We start from the raw sequence: 20,469 nt of genomic DNA, 5'->3' as shown, positions 1-20,469 counted from the left end.
TGACAATCTAAGGTAACATCAAGTAATTTTGTCTCCTCAACTTGTTCAACAGCCACACCATTCATTACCAGATTCAGCAGAGGTCTAGAGTGTAGGGAATGATTTATCGCAAATACAATTCTCTTAGTTTTAGAGATGTTCAGTACCAGTTTATTACTGGCCACCCATTCCAATACTGACTGCAACTCCTTGTTAAGAGTTTTAGTGACTTCATTAGCTGTGGTTCTGATACTTATATAGTTGAATCATCAGCATACATGTACACACATGCTTTGCTTAATGCCAGTGGCAGGTCTTTGGTAAAAATATAAAATAATAAGGGCCTAGAGAGCTGCCTTGCAGTACACCACACCCTACATGTTTGACATTAGAGAAGTTTCCATTAAAGAAAACCCTCTGAGTTATATTAGATAGATAGCTCTGAATCGACGATATGGCAGAGGTTGAAAAAAACACATGTTTTCTCAACAGCAGGTTATGGTCAAAAATATCGAAGGCTGCACTGAAATCTACCAGTACAGCTCCCACAATCTTCTTATTATCAATTTCTTTCAACCAATCATCAGCCATTTGTGTGTTGAGTACCCTTCTCTATTGTGTGTGTTTTTTACAGTTTGGGGTGACCTACAAGCTGCTTTGAAAGCAATAGCATTTTAAAAAGTCAATTTAAATAGATTTGTGATTTGTTTTGTCAACGATCTACACAAAACTCTGTAAATTCAAAGTGGAATATAATTTTTGTAATTTTTGTATTAATGAAAATTAAAACACTAATATACCTTGGTTAGATAAGTATTCACTCCCTGAGTCAATACATGTTAGAAACATATTTGGCAGCGATTACAGCTGTGAGTCTTCTTGGCTAAGTCTCTAAGAGATTTTTACACCTGGATTGTGAATTGCAGATTTAAGTCAAAACTGTAACTTGGCCACTCAGGAAAATCCACTGTCTCCTTGGTAAGCAACTCCAGTGTATATTTGTAGGTTGTAGGTTATTGTCCTGCTGAAAGGTGAATTCCTCTCCCAGTGTCTGGTGTAAAGCAGACTGAAGCATTTTGCCTGTGCTTAGCTACATTCTGTTTTATCCTTAAAAACTCCCCAGCCTTTGCCAATGTCAAACATAACATGAGGCAGCCACCACTGTGCTTGAAAATAAGGAGGCAGTTACTCAGTGATGTGTTGTGTTGGATTTGCCCCAAACATAAAGCTTTGCATTTAGGCCAAAAAGTACATTCCTTTGCCGTGTTTTTTTTTTTCAGTATTAATTTAGTGCCTTGTTGCATACAGGATGCATGTTTATATATTTGTATTATTCTTTTCATACTGGCATTTTGGTCATTATTGTTGTTGATCCCTATAGCTGTTTTAAAATCACCAATGGCCTCATTGTGGCATCCCAGAGCAGTTTCCTTCCTGTCATTCCGCTCAGGTCAGAAAGACAACTGCATCTTTGATGTGTCTGGGTGGTTTAATACATCATCCACAGCGTAATTATTAACTTGACCATGCTTGAATTGATATTCAATGTCTGATTTGTTATTGTTACCCATCTACCAATCATTGCCCGTGTTTATGAGGCTTTCAAAAAGCTCCCTGGTCTTTGTAGTTGAATCTGTGCTTGAAATTCAACACTTGACTGAGGGACCTTACAGATGTTGTATGTATGGGGGACAGAGGAAGGGGTGGTCATTCAAAAAGCATGTCAACCTGTCACGTCCTGACCAGTATAGGGGTTATTTGTTATTGTAGTTTGGTCAGGACGTGGCAGGGGGTGTTTGTTTTATGTGGTTCAGGGTGTGTTTTGTGTATGTGTTTAGGTAGAGGGGTATTTGATTTATTAGTCCGGGGTTTGTTAGAAATATACTAACATAGAACAATGACTATGTTCTATCTAGTCTTTTGTATTTCTATGTTTAGTTTATTGGGGTTGGACCTTCAATTGGAGGCAGCTGGTTATTGTTGCCTCTGATTGAGGGTCCTATAATTAGGAGTTTGTTTTTCATGGGTGTTTGTGGGAGATTGTTCTTGTTTAGCTGTTTTTCCTGACAAGACTGTCAAGTTTGTTTTGTTTTGTATACGTTGTATGTGTTTCCCTTCTTCAGCATAATAAAAGAAGATGAGTGTACATTTTCCCGCTGCGTCTTGGTCTCTACCCTACGACACTCGTGACACAACCCTGATTATTGCACACAGAGGGGGTCCATGTAACTTATGTGATTTGTTAAGCCAAATATGACTCCTGAACTAATTTAGGCTTGCCTAAACAAAAGCGGCGAATACTTATACAACATCTATATTTTAGTTGTTTCATTGTTATTAATTTGTATCACAACAAAAACAAATCTATTTAAATACCACTTTGCAACGCAAGAATATGTGATTTTGTTTTTGAAATGGTAGGAATAGAAATGGTCTTAGGTGTCTTAGGTATTTGAAAGCTATAAGCATTCAATTCCTACCTCACATCATCCACTTACAAGTGCATATCCCCAACATTCATGTTCTCTCTCTTTATTCATTATCTGTAATCAGCTAACACAGGTTTCTATTAGACATCTTGTGGATATATTTTTATCATGGGGTGCAGTTGGCGTATAGGATAAATGGAGTCCCATTTGTCAGCTATAATGTTGTAATGTAATGTCTCACTGGGGTTTTAATCACAGATCATTTTGACAAATGGCCTGGGGGTGGGGCCTGGGAGTGTTTAACATTGGAGTAGATTGGTGACTGTGAGTGTGATATCAGGGTTATGCTCAGAAGGAAGACAACGTTTTGAAATGGAGTGAGTTGGGAAGGTACTGCTTCAACTTGTGGAGAGGGACCTGAAATAAAACCCTAACCTAAAAAAAAATAACACTTTTGTATGGCAACCAGATTAGGACATTCTCTGCCCTTACCCTAGTCTCAACCCTGTAGGCTTACTAGCAGGACTGAGGATGGATGACATTGATGCCGTATAGCAGTGGAAGACTAGAGTCTTGGTTAACACATCACCTGGTCCAGAGAGGGAAGTGTGATTAACCAATCCCAATGTGGCCATCACCTTTAATAGACAAACACATTACATCTATCTAACTGGCAATAGCTTTACACATGATTTAAATTAAGACAAAGTGGAAGTTAACCATACCATGAAATGCTTCCTTTTTAAACACTGTCATATAAAAGCTTGGCTCTGACAATACAAAATTGGCAACATTTTGCTTTGTTATATCTACATAAACCATACACAAGCTAGACTCCCTTATTCTCATAACAATTCCAGACCTCACAGTTTCATCTCCACATCCACTCCACATCCTATTTCGTTGCGATTCTCTATTAATATTTGCTGATGATTTAGCTAATCTCAAGCATATGGTGGATCGATGTAGAATAGTCTGTGTGTGTGGAAAAATGAGACACTGCGCTTCTCGCTGCTCAACGCTTCTTCTGGCTGAGAAGAGATCTGCCAGCAGCTATCACAGCTCTGTGATTAAACAGCAGAAAAAATAGAAGAGAAATCAATGGTTGAATTCATCCCTCAGATCCCCAAGCGGGATGTATTAGTGTTGTTAAGCACATTCCACTCAAGGTGACAGATGAAAGCTCTCTCAGACGCATAAAATGACTCATCTTTTAAATCCTCTTTAACAGTGTGTCTCCAATAGCCATTCAACTCTGCCTCCCAGGCCGTCATTGGGCCACATCTCATTTCTTGTAAAATGGGCTCGTCAATGGGATTGATTCATACCCACAGACTGTACACTGCTGCAAGTGGGAGTTAACGAGGCAGGGCTAGATTCGCAGAAAAATCTCTACGGGGTCTTTGACATCAATTCAAAGTTTCAGAACACCCCTTTCCCCTTCTTTGTTCCTGCAAAATGTAATTTATAGTTTAATAAAAGCCCATAGCTCACACTACGAGCAACAGGGTTCCTTTCTGGTTAAACCAGATCCTGCAGTCAAACTTATGAAATGATGTCATGTGTAATACAGAGCCCTCCGCCATGAAGGCCTGTTAAGATTAATTGACTACATTTGTATTTTTTTTTCTTCTTTTTTTTCTTCTTTTTTTTTACACAAGTCTGCTTTTATGCTGCAGGCCAGTGAGAGCTTTTTACAGCTAAGATCTACATCAGGGATGGGCAACTTTGATAGGGGTGGGGCCACAAAAAATCTTAAGTCATCATGAGGGCGTGCAGTTGCTCATGGGTCTGTGTACTCATATGTGCATATTTTCTTTTTCATTTTAGAGATTATTTTGTGCAATTGAACACATTTTGTCATGGGGAGTAGAGAAAATGTTGCAGTTTTAAAGCAAGTTTGCTGCAATTCTACACATTTTGCCATGGGGAGTAGAGAAAATATTGCAGTTTTATAGTGCATTTCCTGCAATTCTACACATTTTGCCATAGGTTGGAGAGACATGTTTGCAGTTTTTAAGATGATATGTGAGTGAGACTAGCAAAATAATAATTCGACCATGATTATTAAATTTAGATAGTCTAGCGGCCAGCTAATTTACCAATCTAAAAATGTTTACCTGACATGGGCTAATTGGGAGACTATCAGTGACTGACATAACAAGAGAAAAATTGCTGATGCACAAACAAATTTTGAAATTGCACCTTTTTGTATTCTACTATTCTAACTTGCCACAGTAAGTTGAGAGCAAGCTGAGTAAAAAAAAAAAAAAAGACTGGCTTAAACCATGAAAGATCTGTAACCAAGTGTTGTCTAGGCCTAGTGCTCATTACTTACTGAGTAAGTCAATAAGTATGATCTCTTTGGTGTTTTGGGGAGAGAGTATTAGCCTGTATTGCTCTAGTCAGTGGTTTATATCTTCAATGACACTAGTTTGTCCAAGTAGTTTGTAGTCTAAACTCTCATTACAACCACCTAGAAAAGCCTTTGACACCTTATAACCCCAGCCAGCAATTAAGTGATCCTTACAATGTGTATCATTCCAGTTGTGAAGGCCAATACATTTCACAAGTAATTGCACTTCAAGGTCCCTTCCATCTTAATTTTAATAATTTCATTCCACGTACATATCAATAAAAGCTGTCAGTATTTTTATTTATTAACCTTATAATTGTCAAACCTCATCACAGTCAATGGTGGCTAATGACGAGTTGAACTCGGGTAAGGATGGGCAGGACATGATGGAGGAATGGAGCATTTAATTCCTCCTTTTGTGTTCGTCACACTGTGAATTATCGGCCTCATGTGGAGAGAGAGTGCTCCGTCTTTGCCGTCCTCTGCCACAGAGACAGACTGCAGTATATCCTTCTCATCAAACGCAGACGGAAAAGTATCAAACCTTTGAATGAGTCACAGTGTGATAAGAAGACATCTTCTTTCCTGTGTGTAGTAACTTGACAAGCCCACACACATTTCTATATTACTTTCCTTTACTTTCAACCTAAGAAATAAAAGGTTTACAGCCATGTACAAACGGTACCAATACAGCAAAACGATACAGCCCAATCAACATGTGATAGAGTCGCCTTGTCCAGATCCGACTCTGGGGGATGACCTCATCAAAGGGGAAAGGTCACAGTCAGTGCCAATGCCAATAATAACAATGCACACATGAATAGCAATCATACTAAACTGCAGGTAAGTACAATACATATTCAATGTAATTATTTATATAGTGTCCACACTATAGCACTGTGGCATGCTGTTTCTCTCTATGTGGTTAGTCTATGACTATGGGCTTTTGATGAACTGCTATATTACAGAGATTTGCTCAGAGCTCAAATGTTGATTCATATAATTTCAGTAGATATAATTCCAGCTCATATACATTTAATGGGCATTTGTCATAGGCAGTTAAGTGAAATGTCCTACTCCTCATATTTGAGAAAGAGCAATACAGACTATGCTCTGGTATAAGTTCAGGTGTGTCAAAACCTTACATTACGTGAAGAGAAGCACAGTCTTGGTTCTGTTGGAAATGCTGTGTATTACTGAGCCATATAACTGTTCAGTCTGCAAACACACACACACTGGCAGGACATGATGGAGGAATGGAGCATTTCATTCCTGACAGATATCGTGTTTATTTCTTGTGACAGCAGAGAAAAAAACAGCTTGTGACAGTTTGTCTGATCGGCGCTCATTCCTGGGTTCTGTGTTGTTGTGAATATTTTAGTATTTATATTACTTTACGCAGGTCCAACTGAAGATTTGTCGGAATAGCTCAGACATGAGTGTAACACCAAAACAGAGCAGGTGGGGTTTAAATAAACGATGAGCAGTGAGGCTTTAGATAGGGACTAAAGCATGAATTTTTGATCTAAATGTTGTAGCTGAGCTGACACTGAGAGTTGTAAAGGGCCTTGGTGAACAACCAAGATGGAGCACCGGGTGGCGCTATTTTCCAATAAATGTGCCCCATGGCCTCCACACACCAACCTCACCCCTGTCTGCCTGTCTGCATGGGTTTTCCTATTATGGTCATGATGAAGTAGCCAGCATTGGAAATACAGTATCTAATCTGTGAGGGAGATAATGACCACCAGTATATCTGTCACTCATGTCATGGATATGGCTCCATTATGGTGTTGTGTGTGATGGTAGACGGTCTCCTTCAACCGTTATGTAACTCCAATAACACTCTTGTTAAAATATCAGAGTTTATGTCATCTATCAGGGAAGGACTTGATGAATGGTTGCAGGGCTGTTGAGCTACTTGTCTTGGCAATGCCTGGGAAATTTGTGTTGGTCAGAAAAGTGAACTCAATTAACCGATTGTGTGTGTGCTGTTAATACCATCTCATGTTAGTCCAGGTAGCTTTTCAAACGGGACACAGACATTTGAGCATGCTCTGCACCTACCATGCCTGTCCCATTGGTCTGGCACAGATACACACGCACACTTGCATACACACGCACACGCACACTTGCAGACCTTCTCCTCCTCTTTTCATTTGAACTCACTCCTTAAATCACGCTCGGCCTGAAATCTGAATGTAAACAGACGGAGTTGCATAAGCCTCTCTAAATCCACAAGTATGAAGGAGCTTCAGTCACACCATATGTGTTATACCTCCATCACAGTGGCTTCATGGGGGTTTTCATCAACTCCATTCTAATCTCTCTACTGCAGTAAATTAAATGTATTGAATAATTACAGATTATTCGTTTATAGACAGTGTATAAATGATGGAGCTAGCAGCAGTCCCAGGGCCCTGCTCCACTAGGAACGCTCAGACCTAGATCAGCGCTCAGACCCAGGTCAGCGCTCAGACCCAGGTCAGCGCTCAGACCCAGGTCAGCGCTCAGACCCAGGTCAAGGCTCAGACCCAGGTCAGCGCTCAGATCCAGGTCAGCGCTCAGACCCAGGTCAGCGCTCAGACCCAGGTCAGCGCTCAGATCCAGGTCAGCGCTCAGACCCAGGTCATCGCTCAGACCCAGGTCAGGGCTCAGACCCAGGTCAGCGCTCAGACCCAGGTCAGCGCTCAGACCCAGGTCAGGGCTCAGACCCAGGTCAGGGCTCAGACCCAGGTCAGGGCTCAAATCCAGGTCAGGACTCAGATCCAGGTCAGGGCTCAGACCCAGGTCAGGGCTCAGATCCAGGTCAGGGATCAGATCCAGGTCAGGGCTCAGACCCAGGTCAGGGCTCAGATCCAGGTCAGGACCTCAGATCCAGGTCAGGACTCAGATCCAGGTCAGGGCTCAGATCCATGGCAGTAGACCCTGCCTTCCATTTCCCTTCTCCCAGCTCTGTGATTCACTGACACCACTGAGTGTGTCTGGGAGAACTCCCTAAATTCAGCCCATTTCTCTCTGTTTCCCAGGCTGCACTGAAAGGTGCCAACCCACACTCTAGGTCTCTAAACACAGCATGACAACAACTCTTGTGTAGGCGCTCGGTTTCCTTTCTCGGGCATGTTTTCTTTTTGGCAGCACTTTTTGTGTTGTGTGCGTGTTGTTATTGTGAACAAGTCCCCCTCTGCTCGTAAGTCTTAAGTATGGCATAGCATTAGTATTTATACATTTGCTCATACGAGAGAGTCTGTTGAACGTATTCCCCGGCAGTGAACGAACGATGTGGATCTTTCCCATGGTGCAGTTCAAAGGAAAAGAGAGACGTGGCCAGATGGACTGGGTAGAAGTTCAGGCCTGCCAAAGCGCTCTCTCAACCACCTGCCACCACCTCTGCCAACACAGACCCTTTCTATCTCCATATACATCCAGACGTTTTATTTGCATCATCAACCAACACAGATGGCTGCTTCACTGATATTAGCAAAGCGTTGACCCGGTATGGTGTTTTTTCTGGGTTGCAAGAAATTACATGGTCAAATAGTAATTTCACTGTAGTAAGCTATGCATTAGGTGTTATGTTTTTTATGGGGGAAATAGAATCTTTACAATAAAAATCCTATAATGAAAATGTATAATTGCCAGTGACCTTAGTACATGACAATGGGGTTTGAGAGAGAGAGATCTTCATTCATCACAGTGCCTACAGATTTGCTGTTCAGCCTGTGCAGTGGCAGTGCTGTCAGTGCTGCTGAGGCAGGACACTTAAATCAAACAGACTACTTTATTTCAGAGGAGATGGGCTAGATCTGCCTGCCAAGCCATGTCTTTACAAACTCTGCTCTAATCGAGAAGCACTTTTAAAGCCAGACGAATCAATACATACTGTGAAGATTTGGTACCAACATGTATTCCGTGTTTACTGAATGTCTCACGGCAGATTTATTGTCCTTTCTTGTTCTAAAACTGTATTTGGTATCTCAAATATATTTATTTTTTGTAATGATGTGTGTAAAAAATGCGACTTGTGTCGTGTCTTTGGCTATGCCGGATTAAGTGATATGACATGCTAACTTATAAAATGATTTCTCTGTAATTAATATTACCTGATTAAGCTAATCATGTAAATGTAATTAACTAGAAAGTCGGGGCACCACGGAAGAACGTTTATAGAGCTGTTATCTTCCGAATAAACTCTTAAAATACTTTGTAATATTTTACAACGATAGCAGTCAATCTTAACCCTTGTCTTATTTTCAGTCTCATAATGAAAGTTGTAAGTTCTTCACGAACCCTGGCTAACAAGTTGAATCAGCAATACAAAATTGGGTTTAATTATTTATTTACTAAATACCTAACTAATCACACAGAATTACAAATACACAGAATACAATGATGTCATACAGAAAACGTCCCGGTAGACGGAACAGATATGACGGCTGGTCCCCCAATGAAAGGGGGTTGGGCTTGAATGAAAGAGCGGGAAGATTTAGGAACAGAGAAACAGCAGCTATGCTATCGTAAATACATTATCTTATGCATTCTAAATTACCGCCCATTTGGAAAAGGAAAATGCTATAAATATTTACTCTGAGCTGCGCTTCGGTAGATTGGTCGTAGATGCTGGCCGGGTTGGCCAACAGATCTCCCTGTTTTCGGAAGAATGTCAATGGGGGTCAATTGGATACGTGGTGGTATCTTCGTCTGGTTGTTAGACTGGATCCGTCGTCCGTCCTTTCCTAGCCCACGTAAGCAGCGGCCGCTGCTAACTCAACGGCTAGGAAGTAGCACTTCTGTAGTGAATAAGCTCAAAGTTCATACCATTCGCCACCAAAGCTCACGCCGAGGTTGGCTTAGTTCTGTTCTTGACATGTGTGTCCTTCTAACGTAGAGGCTGCAGACCTCCCGTACTGGAACAACGTGGTTATCTTTTCGTCAAAGGATTATATAGTGGAGAGGGGGAGGGAGGTGTTTCATCGTTTATAACCGCTGTCTCTTCACAGGGTTGGGCCACTGATCGAGCAGGGCACTTTCCTTATGAAAACCCAATTCTCTCGTTTGGAAGCTAAAATTACATTTCATCTCCTAACAAACATTTTCAATATCAAACATTTCAATTGCATAACAATTCCATGTGACTCTGATAACTAGAGGGTGGATACTTTCCCAGGTACAGTTTATGTCGTCCTGTCATAAATCATAATGTCTCAGATGACAACTGAAATGAAATCCATACTCATTACGTTATCAAGCATATTTCCAACTGGTTTTATTAACAAAATATGGTTCCTTTTCCCCATTTGTTTGATGTTCCCAGACTCTCTATATTTAACACGGGCTATTCACGTCCTTCAGTAGATTCAGAGAGGGGAAGAGAGAAAGGTATTTATGGGGGGGTGGGGTCATAAACCTTACCCACAGGCCAACGTCATGACACTTGTCAGATTACGATTCAGAAAAGATGCATGAGAGGGACCCACTCAAGAGTGCTCTGTTATCCTCACAGCTCTACTGTTTCAACTCATGCTATTGAGTGAAATATTACTTAGAAAACAACCCATGCTTAGTTAACAAACACGTCAGACTTGGTATACCAAGGTCATCAATCAGACACATTTAGTCAGCAGTTCCTGAAGAACATGAAGTCTCTCACTCACTCACTCACTCACTCACTCACTCACTCACTCACTCACTCACTCACTCACTCACTCACTCACTCACTCACTCACTCACTCACTCACTCACTCACTCACTCACTCACTCACTCACTCACTCACTCACTCACTCACTCACACACTCACACACTCACTCTCTCTCTCTCTCTCTCACTCCACGCTGGCCAGGCTACAGGTTGGAGGCTCATCAGCTTTGCCCAAGGGCAGTTCAGGCATATAGAGAGGGAGAGAGAAAGGGAGGAAAGGAGGTATGGCGGGCTTTACGACTGGATCACGCCCACTAATAATAATTAATTGTTGATCCTCTCTGCTTATGAATGTAGTTTTCCAGGGTACATTTTATTTCACCTCCGTCTCTCTCTCTCTCCTCCCTCCAAACCGTCTCCCTCCCTCTCTCCATTCAATTTCTCTCCCTATCTCTCTAGATGAGGCATTGAGTGCGTAGGAAGTGGAAGCCGAGAGGAGGGCAAAGCTGTTGACAGAGTGAGCTATCAAATGAAAGTAGTGCTGATTAGGAGGACACATGCTCATAGCAGAGCACTAAGTGCACCACGGCAGCATTAAATTCTATATTTGTACTGCTTGATGCCTCCATCCCATGGTGCCTTAGTACAGTAGCTGTACCGTACCTCATGCAGTTTGGTCTGTATGATTTTAACTGTATTTAACGAGAAAGGCCTTTGGAGAGAGGCCGGCTGACGTCAGCAGAGCCACACCTAGGCTCTGCAGGTCCAAAGACTGTGTTGTTATACTGCAAAGATTGTGACAGAGTATATACAAAAATATTCAAAAGGTTTAGATACAGTAGGGTAAAATGAGCTTCCAGGGAATATCTTGCTGGTGTGTTTGGGATGACTGAGACAGAGACCTAGTCTAATGGTGGCATTTGGACCAGGCGTTTGGACCAGGCGTTTGGACCAGGCGTGTGGTTGGTGATCTGGTCAGCGCCTTTCAATATCAAATTACTAACCCTTCCCTTATGTAGAGTTTGAAATCGCCAAAAATACTATTTAACGTAATTTTGCCACCATGACCGTTCATCTACTTTCTTATTAAGTATGGTTCTCAAACTTGGAAAAGACATAATTAAAACAATTGAATAAAACATTTGACCTTGGACTATATAACTTTTGAAAGGTGAAACAAAGAATGGTGCAACCATTGCTGATCACATAGATATAGGTATGATGTCCTGATGATGCTCAGAGGCTGATGTGAAGTACGTTTAAAGTAAATCTGACCTTGACCTTTGCGCTAGAGCCAAATGTTATTCTGTGCGGTGCAGATCTATCCATGATGATCACAAGGATATAACTATGTTTTCCTTGTGATGTTCAGAATCCGAGGGACAGTGATCGGAAGTTTGGCTAATTATGACCTAAACATTTCATAAATGTCATAATTTGATTGATTAAGGACTTTGGTACAGTAATCAAGCATTTGGATCTACATTTTTAACATTTGGGTCTATCAACTCAGGAGGTTGCATATGAAAGAGGACATTCTCAGCCACTGAAAAATACATTTTGGGAGGTTAAAATCATATATTTCTGATCTTGATGTACTTACTGTACTTATGGTACGTGTCAAATTGACCCGGAACATAAACGGTGTAGGCCGAATCGAACATAAGGGAAGGATTATCATATCTCTTTGGTGCTGTTATTACGTGTGCTGCGCTAATAATGCATGAGAGAGGCTGAGTGATCTGAGCCTCCTTTACAAAACACAGGACTGCTGTTGACGGCTGACAGCTGCGTTCGTCTCCCGGAACATTCTGCCACATTGTGTTACTGTCAGAGGAAGCTGAGAGAAGCCTGTTTTGAATTCTCATTCACTATAAATGGGGGTTTGGAACCCGCAATGTAATTCATTAATTTCAGCGATTTGTCAGTCAAAGCGTATTTTCTTAACCCAGATGGAACATAAACACAATAATGCGCAAATGAGACGTGACAGTTGTATTGAACTTAAATTATTAACACTGATAATGTGGGCCTCACTTTTCCCTGGCAGCCAGCGAGCAGAGCAGAGATGACTGAGCGTAAATAGACAAAAGGAACACCTATGTGAGAATGCTGTTCATTGACTACAGCTCAGTGTTCAACACCATAGTGCCCACAAAGCTCATCACTTAGCTAAGGACCTGGGACTAAACACCTCCTTCTGAAACTGGATCCTTGACTTCCTGACGGGCCGCCCCCAGGTGGTAAGGGTAGGCAACAACACATCTCCCACTCTGATCCTCAACACGGGGGCCCCTCAAGGGTGCGTGCTTAGTCCCCTCCTGTACTCCCTGTTCACCCATGACTGTGTGGTCAAGCACGACTACAACACCATCATTAAGTTTGCTGATGGCACAACGGTGGTTGGCCTGATCACCGACAACGATGAGACAGCCTATTGGGAAGAGGTCAGAGACCTGGCAGTGTGGTGCCAGGACAACAACCTCTGCCTCAACGTGAGCAAGACAAAGGAGATGATCGTGGACTACAGGAAAAGGAGGTCCGAACAGGCCCCCATTAACATCGACGAGGCTGTAGTGGAGTGGGTTGAGAGCTTCAAGTTCCTTGGTGTCCACATCACCAACAAACTATCATGGTCCAAACACACCAGGAAAGTTGTGAAAAGGGCACGACAACGCCTTTTCCCCCGCAGGAGACTGAATAGATTTGGCATGGGTCCCCAGATCCTCAAAAAGTTCTACAGTGCACCATCAGGAGCATCCTGACCGGTTTCATCAACACCTGGTATGGCAACTGCTCGGCATCCGACCGTAAGGCGCTAAAGAGGGTAGTGCGTAAAGCCCAGCTCTTCACTGGGGCCAAGCTTCCTGCCATCCAGGACCTATATACTAGGCGGTGTCAGAGGAAGGCCCAAAAAATTGTCAAAGACTCCAGTCACCCAAGTCATAGACTGTTCTCTCTGCTACCGCATGGCAAGCGGTACTGGAGAGCCAAGTCTAGATCCAAAAGGCTCCTTAACAGCTTCTACCCCCAAGCCATAAGACTGCTGAATAATTAATCAAATCGCCACCCGGACTATTTACATTGACCCCCCTTTTGATTTTACACTGCTGCTGCTCACTGTTTAGTATCTATGCATAGTCACTTTACCCCTACCTACAAGTAGAAATTACCTCGACTAACCTGTACCGCCGCACATTCATTTGGTACCGGTACCCCCTGTATATAGCTTCGTTATTGTTATTTTATTTTGTTACTAGTTTATTTAGTAAATATTTTCTTAACTCTATTTTCTTAAATCTGCATTACTGGTTATGGGCTTGTAAGTAAAAATTTCACGGTAACACCTGTTGTATTCGGCGCTTGTGACAAATAAAATTTAATTTGATTTGCCCAGGCTTTATGAAAGACATTGTTATTTTGTGTTACGCTGAGCACTCAATTCAAGTTGCTCGGTCCCTACTTTCCAAGCATTGCTGCTCCATCGACTCCATCGACTATTTTGAAGGCAATGCATGAATGCACTGTATTCATTTTGGGGGTTTGGTAATGACCTATGGCGAAAAATTAGGTCAGTAGCTGGCATGTTTTGTTCCACACAATTTTAATTTTTTTAACAAGGACAACACACAGGTCTTTCCATCATTGTCAGATTTTTTGTGTGCAAATGAACTCAAGCTTACAGACAATGTCAAATGTGATATAGCAAAGCACCTGAGTGAGCTGGGTACGCAGTTACATTTTACGTTTACATTTACGTCATTTAGCAGACACTCTTATCCAGAGCGACTTACAAATTGGTGCATTGACCTTATGATATCCAGTGGAACAACCACTTTACAATAGTACATCTATATCTTTTTGGGGGGAGGGGGGTTAGAAGGATTACTATATCCTATCCCAGGTATTCCTTAAAGAGGTGGGGTTTCAGGTGTCTACGGAAGGTGGTGATTGACTCCGCTGTCCTGGCGTCGTGAGGGAGCTTGTTCCACCATTGGGGTGCCAGAGCAGCGAACAGTTTTGACTGGGCTGAGCGGGAACTGTGCTTCCGCAGAGGTAGGGGGGCCAGCAGGCCAGAGGTGGATGAACGCAGTGCCCTTGTTTGGGTGTAGGGCCTGATCAGAGCCTGAAGGTACGGGGGTGCCGTTCCCCTCACAGCTCCGTAGGCAAGCACCATGGTCTTGTAGCAGATGCGAGCTTCAACTGGAAGCCAGTGGAGTGTGCGGAGGAGCGGGGTGACGTGAGAGAACTTGGGAAGGTTGAACACCAGACGGGCTGCAGCGTTCTGGATGAGTTGTAGGGGTTTAATGGCACAGGCAGGGAGCCCCGCCAACAGGGAGTTGCAGTAATCCAGACGGGAGATGACAAGTGCCTGGATTAGGACCTGCGCCGCTTCCTGTGTAAGGCAGGGTCGTACTCTGCGAATGTTGTATAGCATGAACCTACAGGATCGGGTCACCGCCTTGATGTTAGCGGAGAATGACAGGGAGTTGTCCAGGGTCACGCCGAGGCTCTTAGGACTCTGGGAGGAGGACACAATGGAGTTGTCCACCGTGATGGCGAGATCATGGAAAGGGCAGTCCTTCCCGGGGAGGAAGAGCAGCTCCGTCTTGCCGATGTTCAGCTTGAGGTGGTGATCCGTCATCCACACTGATATGTCTGCCAGACATGCAGAGATGCGATTCGCCACCTGGTTATCAGAAGGGGGAAAGGAGAAGATTAATTGTGTGTCATCTGCGTAGCAATGATAGGAGAGACCATGTGAGGATATGACAAAGCCAAGTGACTTGGTGTATAGCGAGAATAGGAGAGGGCCTAGAACTGAGCCCTGGGGGACACCAGTGGTGAGAGCACGTGGTGCGGAGACGGATTCTCGCCACACCACCTGGTAGGAGCAACCTGTCAGGTAGGACGCAATCCAAGAGTGAGCCGCGCCGGAGATACCCAACTCGGAGAGGGTGGAGAGGAGGATCTTATGGTTCACAGTATCAAAGGCAGCAGATAGGTCTAGAAGGATGAGAGCAGAGGAGAGAGAGTTAGCTTTAGCAGTGCGGAGACCCTCCGTGACACAGAGAAGAGCAGTCTCAGTTGAATGACCAGCCTTGAAACCTGACTGATTTGGATCGAGAAGGTCATTCTGAGAGAGATAGCAGGAGAGCTGGCCAAGGACGGCACATTCAAGAGTTTTGGAGAGAAAAGAAAGAAGGGATACTGGTCTGTAGTTGTTGACATCGGAGGGATCGAGTGTAGGTTTTTTGAGAAGGGGTGCAACTCTCGCTCTCTTGAAGACGGAAGGGACGTAGCCAGCGGTCAAGGATGAGTTGATGAGCGAGGTGAGGTAAGGGAGAAGGTCTCCGGAAATGGTCTGGAGAAGAGAGGAGGGGATAGGGTCAAGCGGGCAGGTTGTTGGGCGGCCGGCCGTCACAAGACGCAAGATTTCATCTGGAGAGAGAGGGGAGAAAGAGGTCAAAGCATAGGGTAGGGCAATGTGAGCAGGACCAGCGGTGTCGTTTGACTTAACAAACGAGGATCGGATGTCGTCGACCTTCTTTTCAAAATGGTTGACGAAGTCATCCGCAGAGAGGGAGGAGGGGGGAGGGGAGGAGGATTCAGGAGGGAGGAGAAGGTGGCAAAGAGCTTCCTAGGGTTAGAGGCAGATGCTTGGAAGTTAGAGTGGTAGAAAGTGGCTTTAGCAGCAGAAACAGAGGAGGAAAATGTAGAGAGGAGGGAGTGAAAAGATGCCAGGTCCGCAGGGAGGCTAGTTTTCCTCCATTTCCGCTCGGCTGCCCGGAGCCCTGTTCTGTGAGCTCGCAATGAGTCGTCAAGCCACGGAGCAGGAGGGGAGGACCGAGCCAGTCGGGAGGATAGGGGACATAGAGAGTCAAAGGATGCAGAAAGGGAGGAGAGGAGGGTTGAGGAGGCAGAATCAGGAGATTGGTTGGAGAAGGATGGGGCAGAGGGAAGAGATGATAGGATGGAAGAGGAGAGAGTAGCAGGAGAGAGAGAGCGAAGGTTGCGACGGCGCAATACCATCTGAGTAGGGTGAGTAGAGTGAGTAGTGTTGGAGGAGAGCGAGAGGGAAAAGGATATAAGGTAGTGATCGGAGACTTGGAGGGGAGTTGCAGCGAGATTAGTAGAAGAGCAGCATCTAGTGAAGATGAGGTCAAGCATATTGCCTGCCTTGTGAGTAGGGGGGGGGCGGTGAGAGGGTGAGGTCAAAAGAGGAGAGGAGTGGAAAGAAGGAGGCAGAGAGAAATGAATCAAAGGTAGACGTAGGGAGGTTAAAGTCACCCAGAACTGTGAGGGGTGAGCCATCCTCAGGAAAGGAACTTATCAAGGCGTCAAGCTCATTGATGAACTCGCCAAGGGAACGTGGAGGGCGATAAATGGTAAGGATGTTAAGCTTGAATGGGCTAGTGATTGTGACAGCATGGAATTCAAATGAGGAGATAGACAGATGGGTCAGGGGAGAAAGAGAGAATGTCCACTTGGGAGAGATGAGGATTCCAGTGCCACCACCCCGCTGACCAGATGCTCTCGGGGTGTACGAGAACACGTGGTCAGACGAGGAGAGAGCAGTAGGAGTAGCAGGTACTTTCCCGAAATGGACGACACAAACAACTGGATTCGTTATCCCTTTCATGCCCTGCCTCCAGTCCACCTACCGATATCTGAACAAGAGAACCTCATCGAAATTGCAACAAACGGTTCTGTGAAAATTGAATTTAATCAGAAGCCACTGCCAGATTTGCCACAGGGCTGCGCTCAGAGTTTCTTGCCTTGGCAAATCTCGCTGTTAAGACACTGATGCCTACAGTTGAAGTCGGAAGTTTACATACACCTTAGCCAAATACATTTAAACCCAGTTTTTCACAATTCCTGACATTTAATCGAAGTAAAAATTCATTGTCTTAGGTCAGTTAGGATCATCACTTTCTTTTAAGAATGTGAAATGTCAGAATAATAGTAGAGAGAACGATTTATTTCAGCTTTATTTATTTCATCACATTCCCAGTGGGTCAGAAGTTTACATACACTCAATTAGTATTTGGTAGCATTGCCTTTAAATTGTTTAACTCGGGTCAAACATTTTGGGTAGCCTTCCACAAGCTTCCCACAATAAGTTGGGTGAATTTTAGCCCATTCCTCCTGACAGAGCTGGTGTAACTGAGTCAGGTTTGTAGGCCTCCTTGCTCGCACACACTTTTGCCACAACTTTGGAAGTATGCTTGGGGTCATTGTCCATTTCGAAGACCCAATCACAACCAAGCTTTAACTTCCTGACTGATGTCTTGAGATGTTGCTTCAATATATCCACATAATTTTCCAACCTCATGATCCCATCTATTTTGTGAAGTGCACCAGTCCCTCCTGCAGCAAAGCACCCCCACAACATGATGCTGCCACCCCCGTACTTCACGGTTGGGATGGTGTTCTTCGGCTTGCAAGCCTCCCCCTTTTTCCTACGAATGTAACAATGGTCATTATGGCCAAACAGTTATATTTTTGTTTCATCAGACCAGAGGACATTTCTCCAAAAAGTACGATCTTCGTCCCCCTGTGCAGTTGTAAACCGTAGTCTGTTTTTTTTATGGCGGTTTTGGAGCAGTGGCTTCTTCCTTGTTGAGCTGCCTTTCAGGTTATGTTGATATAGGACTCATTTTACTGTGGATATAGATACTTTTGTACCTGTTTCCTCCAGTATCGTCACAAGGTCCTTTGCTGTTGTTCTGGGATTGATTTGCACTTTTTGCACCAAAGTACGTTCATCTCTAGAAGACAGAATGCGTCTCCTTCCTGAGCGGTATGACGGCTGCGTGGTCCCATGGTGTTTATACTTGTGTACTATTGTTTGTACAGATCAACGTGGTACCTTCAGGCGTTTGGATATTGCTCTCAATGATGAACCAGGCTTGTGGAGGTCTACAAATTTTATTCTGAGGTCTTGGTTGATTTTTTTTTTCTTCCATGATGTCAAGCAAAGAGGCACAGAGTTTGAAGGTAGGCCTTGAAATACATCCACAGGTACACCTCCAATTGATTCAAATGATGTCAATTAGCCTATCAGAAGCTTTTAAAGCCATGACATTTTCTGGAATTTTCTAAGCTGTTTAAAGGCACAGTCAACTTAGTGTTTGTAACATTCTGACTCACTGGAATTGTGATACAGTGAATTGTTGGATTACTTGTGTCATGCACAAAGTAGATGTCCGAACCGACTTGCCAAAACTATAGTTTTAACAAGAAATTTGTGGAGTGGTTGAAAACTAGTTTTAATGACTCCAACCTAAGTGTATGTAAACTTCCGACCTCAACTGTATGTGAGAGTGGATTCTTGGCCCTCACTAGCATGAAAACTAAATACAGGCACAGACTGTGTGTGGAAAATGATTTAAGACTGAGACTTTCTCCAATACAACCCACATTGCAGAGTTGTGACAAAACTCACACACAATCTTATGTTTAATAAATGTATTGTATAGTGTGTGTGTGGCAGGCTTACAATGATGGCAGAAACAAAATTTGAGAGTGCGCTGACCCTGGTGCTAGAGGGGGTACGCAGCTGGAGGTTGAATGTTTGAAGGGGTACGGGAGTATAACAAGTTTGGGAACCACTGTTCTAGGCAGCCCACTAGGCATACCCAATTACCGGATATCTCCACCCCTGACAGCTCACCTCACACAGCCCTGAACACGCTACTCTGCTTAACACTACAGCTAATACAATTACACAACATCTTCAAACAGCCTAATTAATGCTATTCATCTGTTGTTCTCGTCTATTGTTTTCAATTACAATTTCAACATGCAAATTATGCTAATCAAGGCAATTAAACATCTTGCAAAACAAAGCTATGCAAAGGACTGAACATGTGGAGGAGTAAAAGCTAGAAAAAGACAAAGAAGATTGTTGAGAACTGAAGAGATTTTACTGAGTAATGAAGTGGAGTCAAAAAGCTTCAACTCTCCAATTTCTTATCAATGGCTTTCAATTATGTAATAGAAAAATGCTTATCAATCATGTTTTTTAATAACTCCCCTAAATATAATGGCATCAGCAGCAATACACAAAAAATGCCACAGGTCAACGACTGGAGCACATGGAATAACAAGTTTAGTTTTTGATATTATCATCTTCTATCTTGAAGGATCAAATCAGCCACTACGCCCAGTTCCCACTGCCTTTCTCTGACCTCTCACCTCCATGTATCTCTAGGGAAAGGTTCCATGAGGTACAGATCTAGGATCAGCTTCCCGTCCCCCAATCCAAACCTTAACTATTAGTGGGGGAAATGAAAATAGGTCCATGGGATTCCCTGCCCTTAGGGAATCCCATGGACAGATCATCTATCCTCCTCATTGACCAACCCAGACAAAAGAAACCAACCAAGCAACTGATTTAATCACCACAATGAGAAGCCCATTTACCGTCACTATCAGCCATTCCAGGCTTTAAATACTGATCCAGACGCATAAAGAATCCCCCTCATTATACAGCTCTGCCTCACTCAGGTGACAGGTGAACCTCTCCATGCTAATGTGCTATGAAATCTGGTTCCAAAACGTTCCACACGCTGCCTCACAAGATTAATGACAATCTGTCAGCCTGAGATAAAAATAAATGCCACTCTCCCTCTCTCCCTCATTCTCTCTCCCTCTGTCTTTCTCAGTCTCGCTCCTTCTGGAGTTGTCTTAGATGCTGATGCATAAGATGCAGATTATGGGTAAATGGTCCCAGTCAAACATACGTGCATCAGGAGATAGGAAATCGTGAGAGCCTGTCAACCCACTGGGCATAGACATCAATTCAACATCTATTCCACGTTGGTTCAACATAATTTAGTTGAAATTACATGGAAACAATGTTTATTCAACCAGTGTGTGCCCAGTGGGAAGATACTTTGATTATGTAATCAAGGACCATGTTCTGTCCTGGACTGTTGATTAGAAGTAGACTAAGCATGTTGTTCATGTTCAGTGAATCATCTTTCCATTATCTGATCATTAAATTGTTTGCCTAATTAGAAATGTTGTTAGTTCTACTATGAGTCAACATTGTGGTGCCT

The sequence above is a fragment of the Salmo salar genome, chromosome ssa04, assembly GCF_905237065.1.
Source record: "Salmo salar chromosome ssa04, Ssal_v3.1, whole genome shotgun sequence".
NCBI lineage: Eukaryota > Metazoa > Chordata > Actinopteri > Salmoniformes > Salmonidae > Salmo > Salmo salar.
Note: the sequence above shows the minus strand (reverse complement) of the source record.